The 20,421-nt window shown below is 45.8% G+C and overlaps 1 protein-coding gene across 6 annotated transcripts in view; it reads left to right on the top strand.

The window, feature by feature from the left end:
* Zbtb38 (zinc finger and BTB domain containing 38) overlaps positions 1 to 20,421 on the top strand; it is a 107,035-nt gene that overhangs the window by 72,046 nt on the left and 14,568 nt on the right. For 3 of the 6 annotated variants that reach the window (XR_010053973.1, XR_010053978.1, XR_010053977.1), the window contains one exon: positions 16,366 to 19,710. The exons of the other annotated variants lie outside the window; for them this stretch is intronic. The gene's annotated coding sequence lies outside the window, so the exon portion shown is untranslated. Of the gene's footprint in view, positions 1 to 16,365; positions 19,711 to 20,421 lie in introns of those variants that run through there. 6 annotated transcript variants of the gene reach the window in all.

Raw genomic sequence — 20,421 nt, 5'->3', positions numbered from 1 at the left:
CGTCAAGTTACTGAAGCACGGCTGAGTTAGGTACTGAAAATCCAGGAGAAGCAGAAAGCAGTTTTCACGATCCACAGGGAAACATACTAAAAATAGGAGTGACGCTACCACTGTAAAGTGCTATGAGGAAGAGGTGCTTGGTGCTAGGAAGACAGCTAATGGGGCAGTATGCCCTGGTTCAGTGGTTCTCAACCTACGGGTTGTGATCCTTTGGGAGTCAAATATCCCTTCACAGGGGCTGCTCATGAGATACCCTGCATATTATATATTTGCATTACAATTCATAACAGTCACAACATTATAGTTAGAAAGTAGCAATGGAAATAAATTTATGGTTGGGGATCACCACAACATGAGGGGCTGTATTAAAGGGTCACAGAATCAGGAAGGCTGAAAGCCCTAGTTTAAACCTCGAGGAAAACCGACCTTGAAGAAGTAACATTTGAGCTGATATTTGAAAGATGAGTGACAGCTAACAAGGAGAGGAGTTCTGGGCCCAGGCAATGGTTGTGTGCTGAGGTCCGCCTCTGGAGAGGTCACAGTGCATGAGAGGTCATCCTGACGAGAATTCGGGGCCTGAGATCAATCTCGGGATGACAGGGCCTTTGTGCTGTAGCTCTGGATCTGGATCTGTGAAGAGCAACACGGAGGCACTTAGGTTAGACATGTGTCTCAGTGCTTGCCTGGCAGGTGTGAGCCCCTGCATTCAATCCAAAGGGTGGAAAGAAGAAAAAAGAAGGGAGAGATGGAGGGGAGGGTGGAGAAATAGAAGAAAGAGTAGGACCCTGAGTTCAAGCCCAGCGTGGTCTACACATTGAGTTTTAGGCCAGCCAGGACTACATAGTGAAACCCTGTCTCAAAAAAAAGAAAAAAAAAAAAAGCCACAGTGGCTGAATGTAGAAATTGCCTTGGGGACGGTGGCTAGAAACAGCCGTTAGGAAGTGACTGAGCTAAAGGCGATAGTGACTTAGATTGTATGTCACTGCAGAGACAGTGGGAAGAATGGAGAAGAGCTGAGAGATACTTAGGAGGTAGAATCGGCGGGACTTGGTGTTGAGTTGGATTTGAGACGCTAGGGTTAAGGAGGGATCAGGGATCATCTTTTGGTTTTAGAAGGATTCAAACCGGAAATGAAAGACGTCTCCCATGAAACTTATAAGAAAAAGAAGCCAGAGTTCTAGAGAACTCCAGTATTTGAAAGATGAGTCAGAGAAATGTCCCACTCAGCGGAGTGGCATATGAGAAAGGCCCGCGCTTAGAAGCGCGTCAGAATCTGCAGGACAAACCAGTATCTGCAGAGTTCTCTCCGTGCCCTATGCGGTAGGATATAGCAAAATCCCGAAGTCTAGCAATCAACTATAGCCCCTGGTCCCCCTAGTGGTAGGACAAGGAAATGACATGTCCTAGAAAAGATTACCTCACAGGAGCAACCAGACATTGCCAGAGAGAAGCCAGTCAACCAACCTGAGACCACGTACAACAGGAGGATAGAACATATCTAATTAAGACCTTTTAGCCCTGTTTAGAACTTTCAAATATCCAGACGTATAATATACAGGACTCCATCTGTATTCTTGTCCTGTAAATTTGGGTTTAGGGAGGAACAGGCTGTCACCACTTCCGCAAAAGCGAGCTAGCCCTTTCTCCACTGTATGTCTGTATAGAAGCTGCTGACCATATTAAAATGGTCTCTTCTGGCCAAAGCGTCATTTCTCAACACTTAATACGATGGTTTCTGCATCCAGTGCTGTTGAGAAACAGAGTCTCAGACCTCTGCTTCTCTTTGTGTGGGGTCTCACTGCTACTCTGTGGGATGACGTCGAGTATGTGCTGTTGACATGACCATAATTGTCATTGTTGTCATGGACCTCAATGCCTCACACGCACGGAAATGATGAAGCCTTCCCTTTATCCTGGTGCAGGTATTGATAGTATGAGCAGTAAACCATGGACTACGGTTTCCTCCTCCCCAATGTTTATGGCCTGAGACAGCTCCCCCATAGACGAGCTCCTACCAGGATAAGCTAAATCTGCTTCCTCATTAAGATAGATAGATGGATAGATGGATAGATAGATAGATAGATAGATAGATAGATAGATAGATAGATAGATAGATAGATGGATGGATGGATGGATAGGTAGGTAGGTAGATAGATAGATAGATAGATAGATAGATAGATAGATAGATAGATAGATAGATAGATAGATAGACATCCATTTCCTCAATTCAGATGTATAAAATGAATGTACTGTTTCTGGGCTGCTGCTCCATGAAAGCATACAGCCCACCTGATCTCAGATTTTCTGTATGCATGTCTGTGTGTCTGCTCTTTCTTCAAAGATTCCCTCGTTGCTCCAATTGGGTCAACCCCACAGCCATTCAGGTCTTGGTGTGCTCTCTGGGGAAATCCATCCTCAACTCAACCTCTGCCAACACGCAGGAGCCTCAAGAAGAGTGAAGCCCAGGCCCAGTTTCCCCAGTACCGTCCTCCAAGTACCTGTTCAGTGACATCACAATGAGATGCCCACTGAACACCGGATCTGCCATTCAGCCTGACCAACAACCCAGTTTGCCCAAGACTGAGGCTGCTTCCAGCATGCAAAACTTTCAGCACGAAAACTGACAAATGGGGATGGATGTTTGGCTGTGGTAATGGGAAGTTTCTCTAGAAAGGTGTGGCTCAGGGAGAGGAACTAGCAGTCATTAAAGGAAGGAGAAGTCACCCGGAACTTAAGTGAATGAAAAGCAACTGGGCCACACAGAATGCATCCTGTCTGTACACGTCTGAGCTGGGAGAATAGAGGGGATCCCCACGGGCCCCACTTGCAGACCCTACTGGAATCCTTCAGTCAATTCACATAGCTCCATCCACTCCCAATTCTCTGAAGAGCTGAGTGGCTCCTGGCTGCCCACATAAGGCATTTCCCCCAGAATTTTTAAGAGTCCACTTTAAGCAAAAGTGCTGGCCTTTCCAAGTCTTCTTCTGTGGGTTTTCCTGATGAGCTCTTTCTTATTTTGCTATGAGGAAAGCCCCCTAAAGTTCCTTCACAAGCCACCCTGACCCTCTTCTTCAACAGCCCTGCTTTCCAAGCAGATCTGAAATCAGAGTCAGGTGACCGGGGCTTGAGTGGGACCTTACCGAGAGCTTCTCGGATGCCAGAGACAGAAGCCGTTGTTCAGCATAAGGAAAGGATTATATGTCTGGCCTTGTGTGATATGATCAGTGACACCCTGAATGTAGATGGAAGGTCCCATGAGGACCTTAATGGAGCTGAAGATTTCTCAGCATCTAGTGACCCAGTTGCCATCAGAATGTCAAGACCAGTGTCACTCAGGTCTTATGGTCACACTGGCATGAGCACTCCTACATCACTGACTATACTACATACACACACACACACACACACACACACACACACACATGCTGTATACACACTTACATAAAAAAACAGGGTAACACAATTCTCTGTGATGCACAATAGTTGATGATTACCATAAACTACTGACTGGGTCACTTTTTCTCATCACATGGCCAAATACGGGGACTACTTGACAGAGTCAGGGGTGTGGTCTGTCCATATCTGGTGGATCAGGAAGCAGAAAAGTCCCAACTAAAAGCAGTCCTCAAAGGCCCAAGCCCAGGAGCACACCTCTAGGGCTTACAATCTCCTGGAATGGCACCACCATCTAGGGACCGGAAGCTTATGGAGGGCATTTCAGACTCAAAGTGTAACATCTGTGTTGCTGGGTGTCTAGTATACTGTACTTTTTGCGGTGATTTTTAGAGTGTGTTTGTGTTTGTTAAAGTTTGCTGTAAGACCAGCAACGGCCTCATATTTCTCATGGTCACCATTTTCCCCCAGTGCATCAAGAGGCCACATCCAGCAATTAACCTGTACTATCTAAGTCTGTGCAAGTCTGAGGTTCCCACAATAACAAGTTTGTCTAGTGACACAGCTCAGAGCTTACTTACTCCATGGTTAAATGATTCAGACCATCATAGGCTTTGAGCAAAGCTGGATCCAAGAACTCACGCCTTAATATACTCTCTCCTTCTCTGCCTCCTGCCCCCATTCCTGCTTACTTCCCTCGGGGTTGGCTTATCCCAGTTTATGGCAAAGATGTTTATTCTTAGCACAATAAAGCTCTCCAGACCAAGGAAAACATCTTTCAAAGGAGAAAGTAGGGGCTGGAAAATTGCCACAGTGGATAATGAACTTGAAAGCTGGAATACCTGAACGCCACCCCCAGGACCCACAGAGAAGGGAGCCTGACTGTATCGTTGTCCTCTGCCCCCCACATGTGTGCTATGACTCGTGCGTGCTCTGTGCTGGTGAGTTTTTATTGTCAATACTAGCTAAGGTCACATGGAGAGAGCCATCACAAGAAAGAATTGCCTAGAATCAGACTGGGCTGTGGGCACGCCTTTGGGAGATTGTCCTGGCTGGTGATTGACACAGGAGGGCCTGGCACACTGTCAGAGGCACTATCCCCGGGCAGATGACTCTGTTCTGTAAAAGAAAGCCAGGTGAGCCTGAGATAGAAAGCAAGACAGTAGCTGCATTCCTCCATAGTTCTTGCATCCACTCTTGAGTTCCTCCCCTGACTTCCCTCAATGACATCAGCTGAAATAAACCCTTTCCTTCCCTAAGGTGCTTTGGGTCATGTACTGCCATCACCCCACACGAACATGTTAAATAGTGATGATGACGATGACGATGATGTATGTGGTGGCACTTGGGAGGCAGAAGCAAATGGATCCCTTTGAATACAGGCCAGCCTGACCTACAAAGTGACCTCTAGGTTAGCCAGAGGTACATACTGAGATCCTGTCTCAAAAATAAAAAATCTTCTTTTTAAAAAGAAAAAGAAAAACCAAAGCCTAGTGTGGTAGCATATGCGTCCTACCACTCAGTGGCCTGAGGCAGGGAGATCAAGAGTCACTGTCAAGAGGATGCGGGAGTTTGCTGTGAGACTGTGTCTCTGAATACTGTCAGAAGCTACACCCGAAGTCTCACCAACATGACTGTCTGTGTGTGAGCTGGACATGGACACCAAAAGACACGCCAAAGTTGAAGGGCAAAACACCACAAAGCCTCAACCCTTCACAAAGAGCTACAGACAAGTAAGGAGTGCTGAGAGTCCGCGCAGAGGGTGGGGGCTTGGGGGCGTGGCCTTCCCCAGGGAAGAGGACACCAACCGTCCACCACTACCAGGTGCTCAGCCTGAAAACATACATACGAGCAACATTATACAGACCCAGCAGCTTACATTTAGAAATATATACAGCACATAACAATAATCAATGGGGGTTGGGGATTTAGCTCAGTGGTAGAGCGCTTGCCTAGCAAGCACAAGGCCCTGGGTTCGGTCCCCAGCTCCGAAAAAAAGAAAGAAAAAATAAAGAAACAATGATCAATGTGGGGGAAAGAGGCGACAAGTCTAAAAGGGAGCATGGAGGGGTATATCGGAGGGTTTAGAGGGAGGAGAGGGAGGAGAGGAAGGGAGAAGTGAGGTCATTGAATTATAATCTCACTCACATACACAAAAACAGACCTATAACAATAACAATAACTGGGAGGCCAGCCTGTCAACAGCAACAAAATTCAGAGAGCTACCTCTGACAATGTCCTCTGAAACCGAGTTCAAACACAGCCCAGCGCTGGCTCACAGCTAATACTCAGTCTCTTCTAACGTAAGTGGTACAACCGCCTTTCAGGATACGTTGAGGAAAGACTGATTAAAACGGCACCAAACATTCAACATCAGCCAAGACCCAGCCAGGCTCTGCGCCAGATGCTTTAATCTTTATTTAAAAGAATCTGGGGGAAAGGGTATTACGTTCACTAATTACTAGATGCAGAGCCTGCAGGCCCAAGCCAGCGGCTGGCTCCACTGGTCGAGGTGTTGAGAATGTCTTAGAATGGAGATGAGACGCCTGTTTATTTACTGGGCAATTCCTCAACTTCAGATATCAACTTGCCAGTCCACAAACGACACCCTTCACATCTCACTGTGTGTGGAACTAGAGCAAGCATCGGTGAACTTCCGCATCCCGCCTCTTCCTGATTGAACAATCAGCATGTAGGAGGGCGGCGGGATGCACGACCCAAGCAGGACGGACAGTTGTGAAGATCTACCCAATTTCCGGGATCTTTCAAAGTTAAGAGAAGTATCCCCTATTAAGTATGTTAAACCTAACCTCAATTAAGGTGAAAAGCAGCCTAGTATAGCTGTGTGTACATACGTATCCGCCGTGTATTGAAAGAGCTAATACATGTATATGGGAACATTTTTTTTTCACATGGTACAATCATTCCGTAGATGTCAGAGACCCCTCTCCCCACCCTGCACAGTGTGTGTGTGTGTGTGTGTGTGTGTGTGTGTGTGTGTGTATGTGTGAACGTGTACATTCTTGTCCTTTCTCCGTATACAAAGTACACTACACACACCACTCTATACTGTTTCTTTAAAATAGAATGTGGGAATAGCCTACCGGTCGGGTTCTTTCAATGGCTCCCTGATGTGTAACTCTATGATGAACGTGTAACAACTTTCCTAATGGAAAATGTTTTCAATCTTTTGCTTTTGTTTACACATTTTGGATATATTTTTATAGCAAATATAGAAACAAATCGGGGGGGGGGAGGCTTTCTGCGTCTCACTCTCTTTTAAACATCAAGTACTGATAGACAAAACCCCATCCCATTATGAGGTTTCTTGGTTGTTTGCATGAGTTCAAATTCTGAGTTCTCAATGCTATTCGTAATTCTGCATTTTGTTTTGAATGCCGGATAAACAAAAGCTCATGTCTTCGCGAACTTTCTTTGTTTGAACAAATGCCACGGTGGAAGGAAAGAATCTTATACAAGGAGGCTGGTCCAAAGTTGAACTAGAAGCAGAAACCTCTGCCAGTGACATCTCATCTGGCTGCATCTCGCTCTCCAGTCACCTCTGCTCTCTAAGCTGAGGAGCCGCCTCTGCTCTTCCAGGCTGTGGGTGGAAGATGCGGTCTCCCCACTTCCCAGGCATAGGAATGTTTCCGACCCGCCATGCCCAGCACGTGAGGATTGGTTCCTCCATGGTCAGGAGTTTGCCCCTGGTCCAATGAGCCTTCACTGTAGAGTCAGAGCCCCGCAGGGAAGATGGCTGCAGAGGCCCCACCCACAGATGAACGTCACGCTAGAAAAGACTCGCTAGTGCCACCCCGTGGCCCTACGAAGACAAGAGGTTTGTGAAAAAGCTGTTAAAAACAAAACCCTGCAGGCAGCTGGAAGATCTGTCACCACGACTTCAGTTGACTGCCTAGCTTCCTGGGCTTGAGTTCCCAGGACAGATGTGCCTGGACAGTTAATCAAAAATCTGCTTGACTTAGATGTAGTCTAATGCGTGAGCGACAACAGCATTTTGCGTTGTGAGTTAGATGAACTGCAGCATTAAAAGATGTGAATTTGTATATCTATAAAGGGTGCCTCAGCAGCCGCCCACCGTGGACTCAAAGAGTAACCTTATTCTGACAGCATCTATTTTACTTTGCTGTGTTGTTAAATATTTTGTTTTAAGGAAGTTTGGGCTGGTATGGTGACACAAGCCTTTAATCTCAGCAAGGTCAAGGCAGGTAGACCTCTGTGAGTTCGAGGCCAGCCTGGCCTATATACCGAGTTCCAGAACAGCCAGAGCTACATATATTCAGATTTGTTTAGCTGGTAGAATTGGGGTTTAGACATGTTCTTTTTGAGACTTAAAATGTAATTTGTGCATATGTGTGCGTTCGCACAAGTATGTGTGTGCATATTCAAGAATACATGCCATTCACACACATGGAGGTCAGAGGGAGTCGGTTCTCTCCTTCAAACCTTTTGGGTCTCAGAGAGTGAATTCCATATCCAGGCTGAGCCATTTGGCTGGTTGCCTTTCGGAGAATTTTGTTTTAATATTCTTTTTTTTAAATTTTCAATTCTGCATGTCTGTGTGCAGGCATGTGCATGTGTGTGCAGGCATGTGCATGTGTGTGCAGGCATGTGCATGTGTGTGCAGGCATGTTCATATGTGTGCAGATGCCTGCAGAAGTCAGAGGTGTTGGATTCCTCTGGAGCTGGAGTTACAAGCATTTGGTAGTGGTTGATGTGGACCCTGGGGACCAATCTCTCAACTCCAAGAGCCATCTCTCCAGCACCCTCTTTGAGAATTTTTAAATAAATATAATTGTATCTAAAAGTGAGCATGCTTTGAGAGGAAGGCAGTGGGGGCAAAGGCAGGAGCCTTACTGAGACTTCTGGCAGCTGCCGTCCTGGCTCCCAATAAAAGTGTTAGCAGGGAAGGTCACCAGTTCTGCAGTGTTGCATCAGAAGGCCACAGAACCACTGTCCAGGAGGGAACACTTAACTTCTGTGCACAGGGAGAGGGAAAGCCTACCAGCAGAGGTCACTGGTGTACCAGCAGGAAGCCACAGCAGCTCTTCTCACACTTGAGCTTGCCCTGCTCTCTCTCAGCACTTTGAAGGGAATCAGTGGGAAGTGTGTGCATGCTGCTGGCAGAATTTCTTAGGGAGGCCCACCTTTGGTACCATCAACCTAAGGCTGTTTATTTTAGCATTGCTTTAATATTCAAAAGGATACCAAAGCAGCCTTGGATTGTACATCATCAACTTTAACTGGCCCAAAAAGTAGTTGTATGTGCTTCTTATCTGGAACTTAAGGGAGGCAGGCACTACCTTCCTCAACACATGCATGCCTGTGTGTGTATACATACTCGAACACACACACACACACACACACACACACACACACACACACACACATTCGAGTGGCTTGAGTATTGCATACAAAGCCACTACTGAGTAGGAATGAATGTCATGATGTAACATGGACTGGTACAGACACCAAGAGGAGGTGCAAGCAACTGGGTGATGGGGCAGCCAGGTAAATGCAACTCACAGGCACTGGGCAAAAGATGGTGATGACCCTGTAGTGCCAGAGGGATGTGTGAGGGCAGGATGGTTTCAGGGAACTTCTTGGGAAGAAAAAGACATTGTCTGCTTGCCTAGAAAGAATGCTGAGGAAAATAAAATGTGATTTAGGCTATGCAGTGTATGTTCCTTTAGAGCAGTAGTCCTCAACCTTCCTGATGCTATGACCTTTTAATACAGTTCCTCATGTTAGGGTGACCCCCCAGCCATAAAATTATTTTCATTGCTGCTTCATAAATGTAATTTTGCTACTGTTGTGAATTATAATGTAAATATCTGATATGCAGGAACTCTGATACATAACCCCTGTGAAAGGGTCATTTGACTCCAAAAGAGGTCTCAGCCCACATGTTAAGAACCACTACTGTAGAGAACCCTGACTAATACAAGTCCTGAGATATAACTAACAAGGAAGAGCCCTGAAGTACCTGAAAATTGAGTCCCAGTAGCATTCTGTGAGCACCAAATCAAGCCATAAACGATGTTTATGTTACACCTGGACTTTTCAGTGGGCAGGTAAATTTTTCCTTTACTGATTAGAATTTCATTCCAGGTCCTTTTGGGTAGGAGAGACAAGATAGATGTTTTGATGTTACTACTTTCAAGATTCCTGTTCATTCGTTCCTTTCTTTTTTTTAAAGATTTGTTTATATCTAGGTTTGATAGCATACAACTTTAATACCAGCAATCAGGAGTCAGAGGCAGATGGATCTCTGTGAGTTCAAGGCCAGCCTACGTAGCAAGTCCAAGCCAGCCAGGAGTATATAGTGAGATCCTGTCTCAAAAGGGGGTGGGGATGGAGAGATGGCTCAAAGGTTCTTAGTTACTCTTCTATTGCTGTGAGGATATACTATGACCAAGGCAACTTAAGTAGCTTATTTGTAGCCTTGCTTAAGTTTTAGAAGGTTAGTCCATGAGCATCACACCAGGGAGCACGGCGGCAGACAGGCAGGCACAGTGCTGTAGTAATAGCTGAGAATTTACGTGGTGAGTCCTCAACCATGGAGCAGAAGGAGCTAACTGGGAATGACATGGGCTTGTGAAACCTCAAAGCCCATCCCCAGTGACACACCTCCAACAGTAAGGCCACACCTCCTAATCCTTCCCAAACAGTTCCACCAACTGAGGACCAAGCCACTCGTAGATTACTATGGGGAGGGGGATCCTTGTTCAAACCATTACAGTGGTTAAAAGTACTTATTGATTTTGCAGAAGACCTGAACTTAGCTCCCAGAACCCTAACTGGAGTTCCAGGTGGTCTGATATCTTCTTCTGACCTCTGCAGATACCAGGACCATACATGGTGTTCGTATGCAGGCAAAACACTCATACACATAAAATAAAATAGTAAAAATAAGCCACTTAGGCATTTTATTTTTTACTTTTTAAATAAAGTAAAACATGTTCACAGTAGAGTAAAAATCTTGTGTATCGCTTGATAAATTTTAACACATATAAAATGAAAGATTTGACCTCATTGTTGAGTAAATAATAGTGAGGTATATTTTTGGTTTTTTTCCAGAAACTGTCTTCCAAGCCAGTGATATCCATTTCCCATATTTTGGTATAGATGCTCTTAAATCTCAGTTGCAGGATGGCTTTTACTGCCTGCCTAAAGCAGTGGGACTGGCGGAGTTGACACTGAATAAATCATTCTTAGACTCTAAAGGTCTTCTGGCCCCATCTCCAAAGGATCCCAGCTTTGGGTGGAAGAGAAAGAGGAGGTTGTGAACCAAAGAGGTCCCAGTCCACAGCCCACAGCCCATACCCAGCTGAGGGGACCCAGAGATCCCATCACTGAGAAATGTGAGAAACATGAGCGACACATGGAGAATGTTGATCGACTTTAGTGTGTGGAAGGGATAGAGGGAAGGAGGGGAGAGAAGGAGAAAGGAAAAAGGAAGAGAGTTGTGGTAAATATTAAAACAAAATGAGCCAACCCGCACTATTACCGGCCCTGTAGGGCCATATGGCATCTGTGGGGTATTTTCATCTCAGTCAGTGAAAACCTCTCAACCCAACTCTATAACTCTCACACTGCCACTGGCTACTGTCTGGGCCCTGAGGCGATCTCGCTGCCATGGCCAGCCACATCAGTGGCCATCCATCTAGCAGGTAGCTGTCACACCAGTCCCATACAGAGACCGCCTATCTCATGGCTCTCTTGTTGGGGACTCTGCTCACATTCCCAGCAACCCAGTAAAATCAAAACTCAGTAAGCTTGTAATTTATCAATCAGATTTATATCCATAAATTCTCACCCCACAAAACATCCACACAATAAACTCAGAGCCAATTAATATTGAGATAACTGCCCACCTGGACAAGACAAATTGTCCTGTAATTATCCATCCCTTATGAAATGCTCATAACTACCTGTGACCCTTTAAGGCCACACAGATCTGGTTTGTCCTTCCCCTCCTCCATCCTGGTTCTTCTTTTCTCCTCTCTCTCCCCTCTCCAAAACTCTGTGCCCGCCTCACTTTTTCACTGCCCAGTCACAGGCCTTGCCTTATCTTGTGCCTGCCCTCACCTGCATATAGACATCAATCCACAGAAGAGCATGAGCTCAGTTCTAAATCCTTCAGGACCAGAAAATAAATAATTAAATACAAGACGCCGTTTCTGGGTAAGAAGCTGTCGACTTGGAAGAGAGGGGGATTCTCTGGTCCTTTAGTTGGATGCCTATCATTCAAATCCATTTCCAGTTCCTTGAGGCTGGAACAACAAAGGCCCCAGGGGTCCTCTGGACTGCAGCATCTTGCTTGAGACCCTAACAAAGCCAGTGTATTCATTGAGTGTTTGCTGAAGAGTCTTTTTCCTGACCCTTGTATATCAGCAAGAAATGCCCTGGACAGTGGCAGAGAAAAGTCCACAAAGAATCCCGAAGGATGCTTTTCTGGAGCTCAGTTATGCCAGTAAGGACTCAGGCATGATGAGAGGACTTATTCACCTCTCAACTCTGTCCTTCATGTCTGTACTTGCAGACAGAAGATGGCTGTGGTGGTTTGTATATGCTTGGCCCATAGGGAGTAATGCTATTAGGAAGTGTGGCCTTGTTGGAGGAAGTGTGTCACTCTGGGGGTGTACTTGGAAGTCCTTTGCTTAACCTCCACCTAGGGTGGAAGAGATGCTCCTCCTACTTCCCTGCAGAAGAGAGACTCTTCCTGACTGCCTTCTGATTAAGAAGTAGAACTCCCAGCTTCTCCAGCACCACATCTGCCTGCATGCTACCGAGCGTCCTGCCATGACGATAATGGACTGAACCTCTGAAACTGTAAACCACCCAAATCAAATGTTCTCTTTTATAAAAGTTGCCTTGGTCATGGTGTCTCATCACAGCAGTAAAACCCTAATCAAGACAATGACCAAACACTCAAAACATCAGGACCTCACTGAGATCAATGAGAAGAAAAGACAGCATGCCAGTGTGTTCTGCCTTCTTCAAAAGCTCTCGGTAGTCCACCACAGACCAGTCCTGGAAAGGCAGAAGTAGATGAGCCCTTCAAAGGCTACCCTTGAAAATAACTGTAAGAAACCAGGGCTCTGTGGGCGAGTGCTGTAGGAAAAGGCACAGATGGTGGACGAATCAACAAGTTTGCTGTGGAATCACCACATTACCAAGGTCTTGGCCATCGTCCAGGACAACCCAAATCCATCCAAATAAATTGTTCAAGTGACCCATTTCCACAGGAGAAAAAAAAAGATTGTATCCCAGCCATCGACTAAGCTACCAAGAGCCCCGTGTGAAAAGTTCCAGCAGCTTCTATAAACGTGATGACAATGAGAGCCTTCTTGCTCTGTTTACCTCATATTCTTTGCAGCAAATGAAGAGACTTGACAAGTGTGCTTGGCCTCTTCCTGGGTAAAGGTCAGGGGCAGGAGAAAGCAGCTCGTTGTGTAGCTTAGCAGAACAGTCGCCGTTTGTTCCTTCTCAATGAAATGCCACAGCTTGGAAGCAGAACTGAGGATCCTCCACAGCCTCTCTTGCTGCCCCCACCTCAAAAGCTCACCCACATGAGCTCAATAAATTACTGTGAAGAGCAGAGTTGGGGTAGGGGGATGGGCAATGAAAGTGGCCAAGGGACGGGCAAAGGGTGATTTCCCAGGAAGTATGAAAAATGTCACCTAAGAGGCTCTTCTACCAAAGATTGGGCTGTAACACTGAGTTTACTCTGAATGGGAGGGGGAGGTCTGTATCTGGGTATGAGTAGGAGGGAGTGACAGGGCCAGATGAATTGTACCTGTTACAAGTAACCAACCCTAAGGATCGCTCTGTGTCCACAGCCTGTCTCTCTTTCTGCTTCCTCCCACGGAATCAACTGCCCCCGCCCCCCCCCACACTTCAGACTGAGGCATGTTTATTTCCATATGGAAAGTTGCTGTTGGGGTTGGGGATTTAGCTCAGTGGTAGAGCACTTGCCTAGCAAGCGCAAGGCCTTGGGTTCGGTCCCCAGCTCCGAAAAAAAGAAAAAAGAAAAAAAAAGTTGTTGTTGTTGTTTTTTTTTTTAATGAAATCTTAATTGTTTGATTTTTTACCAGTGAAGACTCGGGAGTCAGATGCTGGAGTGAAAGCCTGCTAGCTCACAGCGGCAGAGAAAACACCCAGCTGACCTTCCTCCTCAGCCAACACCCCAGAAGGCATCTCCTCCCTTATGCCATCTCAAAAAAAACCTCTTCACACTGAATGTTCTTCTACTTTCTGTGTGTCTCTCTGTCTGTCCTCCTGACTCCCTCTCTACGGTTTTTCCTTAATAATCATATGTTGACCTCCTGTCAACTGGCTGCTTGTTCTGCCTCTTGACCCGTGGTTGACTTTATTTAATCATGTTTACAATATTCAAGCAGAAAGATCTGGGATTAAAGGTGTGGGCTAAGGCTGAGTCACACCACAACTAGAAACAGGTTGTTCTGGTCAATAGCACAATCTTGGGGTTCACAACGTGATCAAATATCCTACGACAGAAAATGAAGACACAGTTGCTAACTATGAGAAAGACATCTAGACCTATCCGTTACAAGTCAATAACAAAAAAGACCACGCAATTAAAATGGAAGCATTATTTAAATGAGGTATCGTTATGTGTGTACAGTGTGTGTATATGATCATATGTACACACAAAAACCCATATGTGCAGGACATGTGATGGACATCAGGTGTCTTCTATTGTCCTCTGTGTTATATTTTTGAAATAGAGTCTCTCTCGTTCAACCCAGAGCTCACTGATGAAGGTAGTCTTGCTGGGTAAGACCCTCCTCACTGATTGAGGTAGTCTTGCTGGGTAAGACCCTCCTCACTGATTGAGGTAGTCTTGCTGGGTAAGACCCTCCTAACTGATTGAGGTAGTCTTGCTGGGTAAGACCCTCCTCACTGATTGAGGTAGTCTAGCTGGGTAAGATCCTCCTCACTGATTGAGGTAGTCTAGCTGGGTAAGACCCTCCTCACTGATTGAGGTAATCTAGCTGGGTAAGATCCTCCTCACTGATTGAGGTAATCTAGCTGGGTAAGATCCTCCTCACTGATTGAGGTAGTCTTGCTGGGTAAGATCCTCCTCACTGATTGAGGTAATCTAGCTGGGTAAGATCCTCCTAACTGATTGAGGTAGTCTCTCTGGGTAAGACCCTCCTCACTGATTGAGGTAGTCTTGCTGGGTAAGATCCTCCTCACTGATTGAGGTAGTCTAGCTGGGTAAGATCCTCCTCACTGATTGAGGTAGTCTTGTTGGGTAAGACCCTCCTCACTGATTGAGGTAGTCTTGCTGGGTAAGACCCTCCTCATTGATTGAGGTAGTCTTGCTGGGTAAGATCCTCCTCACTGATTGAGGTAGTCTAGCTGGGTAAGACCCTCCTGTTTCTGCTATCCCAGCACTAGGAGGCAAATGTATGCTCAGATTTTTCTTTTTTTGGTTCTTTTTTTCGGAGCTGGGGACTGAACCCAGGGCCTTGCGCTTCCTAGGTAAGCGCTCTACCACTAAGCTAAATCCCCAGCCCCACTGAGCTAAATCCCCAGCCCCAGATTTTTCATGTGAGTGCCTCCAACACCGAAATTAAGTTTTACCTTCTCAAAAAGGTTTATACATTGATAATCAGCATGTGATGATTAATATCCTTGAATATAAATGCAGATCAAAACTATGATACTGCCTTATGACCTTAGAATTTTTTTATTTTTGAAGAACAGTGTCAAGAGCCAGAGAGAGTACAGAGAAGTTTAAACCTCTGTGCATTGCTTATAGGATATAAAAGGATAGATCTGCCCTGGAGATAGCCTAGCAGTTCCTCAGAAGATAAAGCATAAAGTTATCACATGGCCCCGAAATTCTACTCCCAGGTCTATGTCTGGAAGTGTATCTGTGTCGACACTTGGAAGGGAAAATTGACAGCATTATTCATAATGGCCCAGGAATGTGAATAATCTGAGTGTTCATCAGTCAGTGGAAAGGCAAACCAAATGTGTGACGTGCACATGGTGCCAAAACATGGGGCAGTAGCAACAACCAAATGTATAGCTATAGTCAATCGTCAACCCTTAGGTCTGAAGTTGTGCAGGGAGAGAGAAAGAGAGATGGAGAAAATGGAATGTGATTTCTGCTGACTATGGGATTTCTTTTGGAGGTGAAGAAAATACAAAATGTCGGTGATGTCTGTATTCTAAATAAATGGTTTAAAAATATCATTATATGCTATAAATAGTGAAGTGTGGAGCTGGGGAGATGATTCAGCAGAGAAAGTAGTTGCTGTGAGATCCTAAAGAACAGAGGTCAGATACCCAGAATCCCATGGCTTCCTACCTAGAAACATCGGGGAGACAGGACCCCAAGAGCAAGCTGACTAGCTAGGCTAGATGAATCCAGGAATTCTAATCTCAAAAGAAAGAGCCTGCCTCGGTACACAAGTGGTAAGCAGGTAACTCAGTGTCAGATCTCTACACAGATACCGCACTCATACCAACAAGAATATATTTTAAATTATTCAGTAAAACTACAAGAATGGGATTGGGGATTTAGCTCAGTGGTAGAGCGTTTGCCTAGCAAGCGCAAGGCCCTGGGGTCGGTCCCCAGCTCCGAAAAAAAAAAAAAAAAAAAAAAAACTACAAGAATGGACAGCGATCCATGTCTTAGACATCCTCACTTGAATTTCTACCCATCTTATAAAGACCAAAGTAACCCACCTGATTTCCATGTGGTAGAGAGAATCCACTCCCGAAAGCCAACCTCAAACCTCTACTAGGTGCTCTATGGCATGCATGTAACGTACAAATCTGCACACACAAACACATACTTTAAAAAGGAAACATAAGGAATCAAACTTGACGGCATAGCTTTTCGTTAAAATTACTTAATTTTGTGGGGCAACTGAAAGAAAGATACTCAAGCCCCTGCCTCGGCTCCCACAGGCACCACTACAGCGAATGACTATGTAATGCCGAACTGGGAAAGATGGCGTACGCAGCGGAGAAATGGGAGAGGAAGTGGAGCCAAGCAATTCGTGCGCTGTGAGAGGTCCAGAGACGCAACAGCAGAGGGGAGCGGACAGCCATGAGGAGCCTGCACCTATCAGCTGAGGCCCTGGCCCTACAGAAACCAGAATGTCTGTGGCCCGTGTTGCCACCAAAGGCTATCTGGATATCAGTAGTCGGAGCTGCTGCCTAAGACCGTGGTGATGTCTGGGAGTCATGCTAATGTGGGGGACAAACTGATTTGAGTGGCCTATGTTACCTCCTGAGACCAGGATGACATCCTGGCCCAGGCTGCCACTTAGGGCCATGTCTAGGTCCATGGTCCTGCTGAAACTGTGGTCTGTGTTGATGTCCATAGCCTAAGATACCACCAGAGGCCAGGCAGCTGTCTGCAGTCTGGGGTGCAACCTGAATCCGTGCGGATGCCTGAGGGCTGTGCTGTAGTACTGGAACATGCTAATCTGAGTGGCCTGCGCTACCATCTGAGGCCATGGAGACATCTGGCCCATGCTGTTGTCAGGGGCCATGTGTGGTTCCGTGATGTCCGAGGCCCATGTTACCACCCAAAAGCCATGAGGATGTCCCTGGTCTCGGCCATGGGCCTAAGGCCATGCTGACGCCAGAAAGCTTTGCTGAGCTGACCCCACCCCTCACCTGCAGTCGGAGAGTTGGCCCCGCCCCTAGCCATGCATGGAGGGAGCTGGCCCCACCTCTTATCTGGGTAGCTTGGAAGAGTTGTCTCTGGTGGCATGGCCACTGAAGAGCAGACCCTGCTCTTCATCTGCTGTGTAGTGGTGTGGCACTGGAGAGATGCCCCTGCCACCTGTGGCAGGTAGGTGAGCTGGCCTTGAAGGCATGAAGGTGGAAGAACTGGCCCTGCCCCTCACCCACTGCAGCAGTTGGGAGAGCAGACCCCACACCTTGCCTGGGCAGCACAGTAGAGCTGACCCCGGTGGTATAGGTGCAGGAGAGCTGGTGGGCTGACCAGCTCAGCTCCACCCAGGCCCAGATCCAGGGCTCTGAGTTGGCCCACCCTATCTACTGGAGCATGTGAAGGGCTAGTCCTGCAGATAGAAAACCGCAGGCTCTCCATGACCCAGGGCAACAACCAGTTATCGGAGAGGAGTCCCAGTGAGGATCCAGTATTGATAAGAGTAGCAGAACCAGACCAATGATTCGTTGCAATGAACATTTGCAAGTAAAGCTGTTTGGACAAAAGGGTGCACTGTGTGACACACTGCAGCTTCCATGGTGAGATTTTTTTCCTCCCATCGGTAGTGGTTTTGTTTGTTTTTAATTTTTCTTTTTCTTTTGGGAGTTAGGTTACAAGGGTAGATATGAAGGGGCAGGGAGATGAGTGGAACTGGGGTGCACGATGTGAAACTCACAAAAAAAATCATTAAAAGGGTTTTTAAAACTTTTTTAATTTCTCCAACAACATAAATAACAATCACAGATTATTGTGATGATTATAGAACTCATGTGAACCCTAATTTTTAATAATAAGGGTCTGTTTATTTTACCATGCCCGAACTTCCTTTTTTATTTGTTTGTTTGTTTGTTCTTTTGTTTTGAGATAGAGTTTCATCATGTAGTTCTGACTAGCCCGGAACTTGAAGACTACAGTGGGCTGGGCTCTTCTACATAATTGGCAATGAAGAATATGTCCCCACAGATTCACTGCCTCTGACTCCTGAGTGTTGGGAGACATTTTTTTTCTTGACTTTCTCACAGCTGTAAAGGCGGTTGGTCCAACCTAGACCCTCTTTCTCAGCCCTGGAACAAGGACTAGGATGTGCATCTCTCTAACAACCGTCAAGATGCTGCAATTCATTGCAGACTATGGGCCTATCTAAGGAGCCATTTGTTTGTTGGCTTTTGTTTTGTTTTTTGTTTGTTTGGTTTCTGTGGCTGTCCTGGAGCTAGCTCCTGTAGACCACGCTAGTATGAGGGGACTTTCGCAGATCCACCATCAGTTTAAATAAAGACATGGAGAATCTCATATATTTTAAAAACTTAGGCTTTTAGCTCAGACTCCCTCTGGCTACTCTAACCTAACTGATTCTTGCCTACATCCTGCCACCTGCCAGGTTCTACCTCTCTGCTCGATCTGAATCCTCCATACACCTCTGCGTCCACTGGCTGAATCCCCTTTCTGATCTCTTCTCTCGGAGACCCTCTCTCTACATTGAAGTCCTACCTTCCATTTCCTATTTGGCTACTGGCCATCAGCTCTTTCTTTATTAAGCCAGTCAGCAAGTAAGGAAGGATAAAGGTTTACAAAGTACCTGGTGATGGTCCACAGGAATAACAATACCAAGACCTGGTCAGTACTCAGCGCTCTGGCTGGTTTGGCAACCAACAATTGAACAGACAGAAACAACCTTTACACGTTGTTCAAAAGGTTTTCCCAAAAGGTTGGTCTCTAACTCACAGAGATCCACCTGCCTCTGTCTCCCTGGTGCTGGGACTAAAGGCATGCACCACCACTACCCAACCAGCTATTTTTAGACCATGTGTTGTCATCCCCAATTTCTGCCTTTACATTTATCTTATATAGCATCTAATTTTCTGGCATAGATTAACGAGGCTTTGAATTCTATCTGAACTCAGTGAGCCTGCTCCCCTTCCTTGTGTATTTTGAGGAGATTTCCCCTGTGTGAATCAGTCTTCATTTTCTTGTGTTCAAGCATGCAGGAATGATTTACATTGAGCCTTCCTCGTGCTTTGCATATGTAAAGTGTACATAAGTGTTTATAAATCCAGTGCCATCATTTGTGTCAACATTCTGCAGCTTCTTCTGTGTGTGCTTTAAAACAAACACAAACACAAACCTTGCTGAATGGGTGTAAAGGCAGCGAATCAAAATCCTGATAATTGTGCTTTAGGAAAATGCAAAGTGATTCTAATGGTTTGCCTGGAAGAATGGATTCTAAAGGAAACCATAGTGAGGAAGATGTGTATATTAAAAGATATGAAGTAAGCAGGGTATGGTGGTGCAAGCCTTTGATTCCAGCACTCTGGAGGCAGAGGCAGGCAGATCTCTGTTAGTTTGAGGCCAGCCTAGTCTACATGTGAGTTTCAGAACAGCCAGGGTTCTGTAGGGAGACCCTGTCTCAGAAAAATCCAAAACAGCAATGACAACAACAAATGCATGGACTAATTATCAGGGTTAGAACTGCGTGATATTGGTGCAATAATTAATAGAGGGCTTCAGGGAATAACGTGAGTAATTTCTTATTCGTGTATCAGCTTTGTTTCTAATAAAGGAAAGAGCACAAACCATGTGTTCTAGTTTGATTTCTGGCACTGTGACCGTGACCGAAATAGGAGGAAAGGGTTTACACAAAATCACAGTCCAGCGATGAAGGAAGTCGGGACAGGAACTCAAGAAAGAGAACAGGCAAGTACCCCAAAGCAAAGCTGTTAACTGGCTGGCTCTCTGGTTGTGCTTAGCTGGCTTTCTTACACAGCCCAGTCTTCCCAGCCTAGGGATGGCACCGCCCACTGTGGACTGAGCCCTCCTAGTCATTAGCAGTCAAGAAGATATGCCACAGGCTTACCTACAGGCCAATCTGATTCAGTCAATCCCCCAATTGGGGCTCTCTCAGATAACTCCAGGCTGAGTCACATTGACAGCTGACACTATCTACAAGACCATGAAAAAGCAGTCTACTAAGCAAAAGGGGAGGTTGTACTTGGAGAAGAATCCTTGGCACTGGTTTCAGTAATATACAGAAGTAAATTTCAAATGAATTAAATTGCTAGGAAATAAATAAATAAATCATAAAAAGCAAAATAAAACCAAACACATAAGTACCAAATAGCTAGACGGGAAAGGAAAAGATAGAAATTACCACAAAGACCAAGCCAGGTGGAGCTGGAGAGCTGGCTCAGTGGTTAAAAGCACAGATTGTTCTTCCAAAGGTCTTGAGTTCAAATCCCAGCAACCACATGATAGTTCATAACCATCTGTAATGAGATCTGATGACC

Source organism: Rattus norvegicus, chromosome 8 (genome assembly GCF_036323735.1).
Source record: "Rattus norvegicus strain BN/NHsdMcwi chromosome 8, GRCr8, whole genome shotgun sequence".
Classification (NCBI taxonomy): Eukaryota; Metazoa; Chordata; class Mammalia; order Rodentia; family Muridae; genus Rattus; species Rattus norvegicus.
The sequence above is the reverse complement of the archived record's forward strand: the minus strand, read 5'-3'. Positions and strand labels throughout refer to the sequence as shown.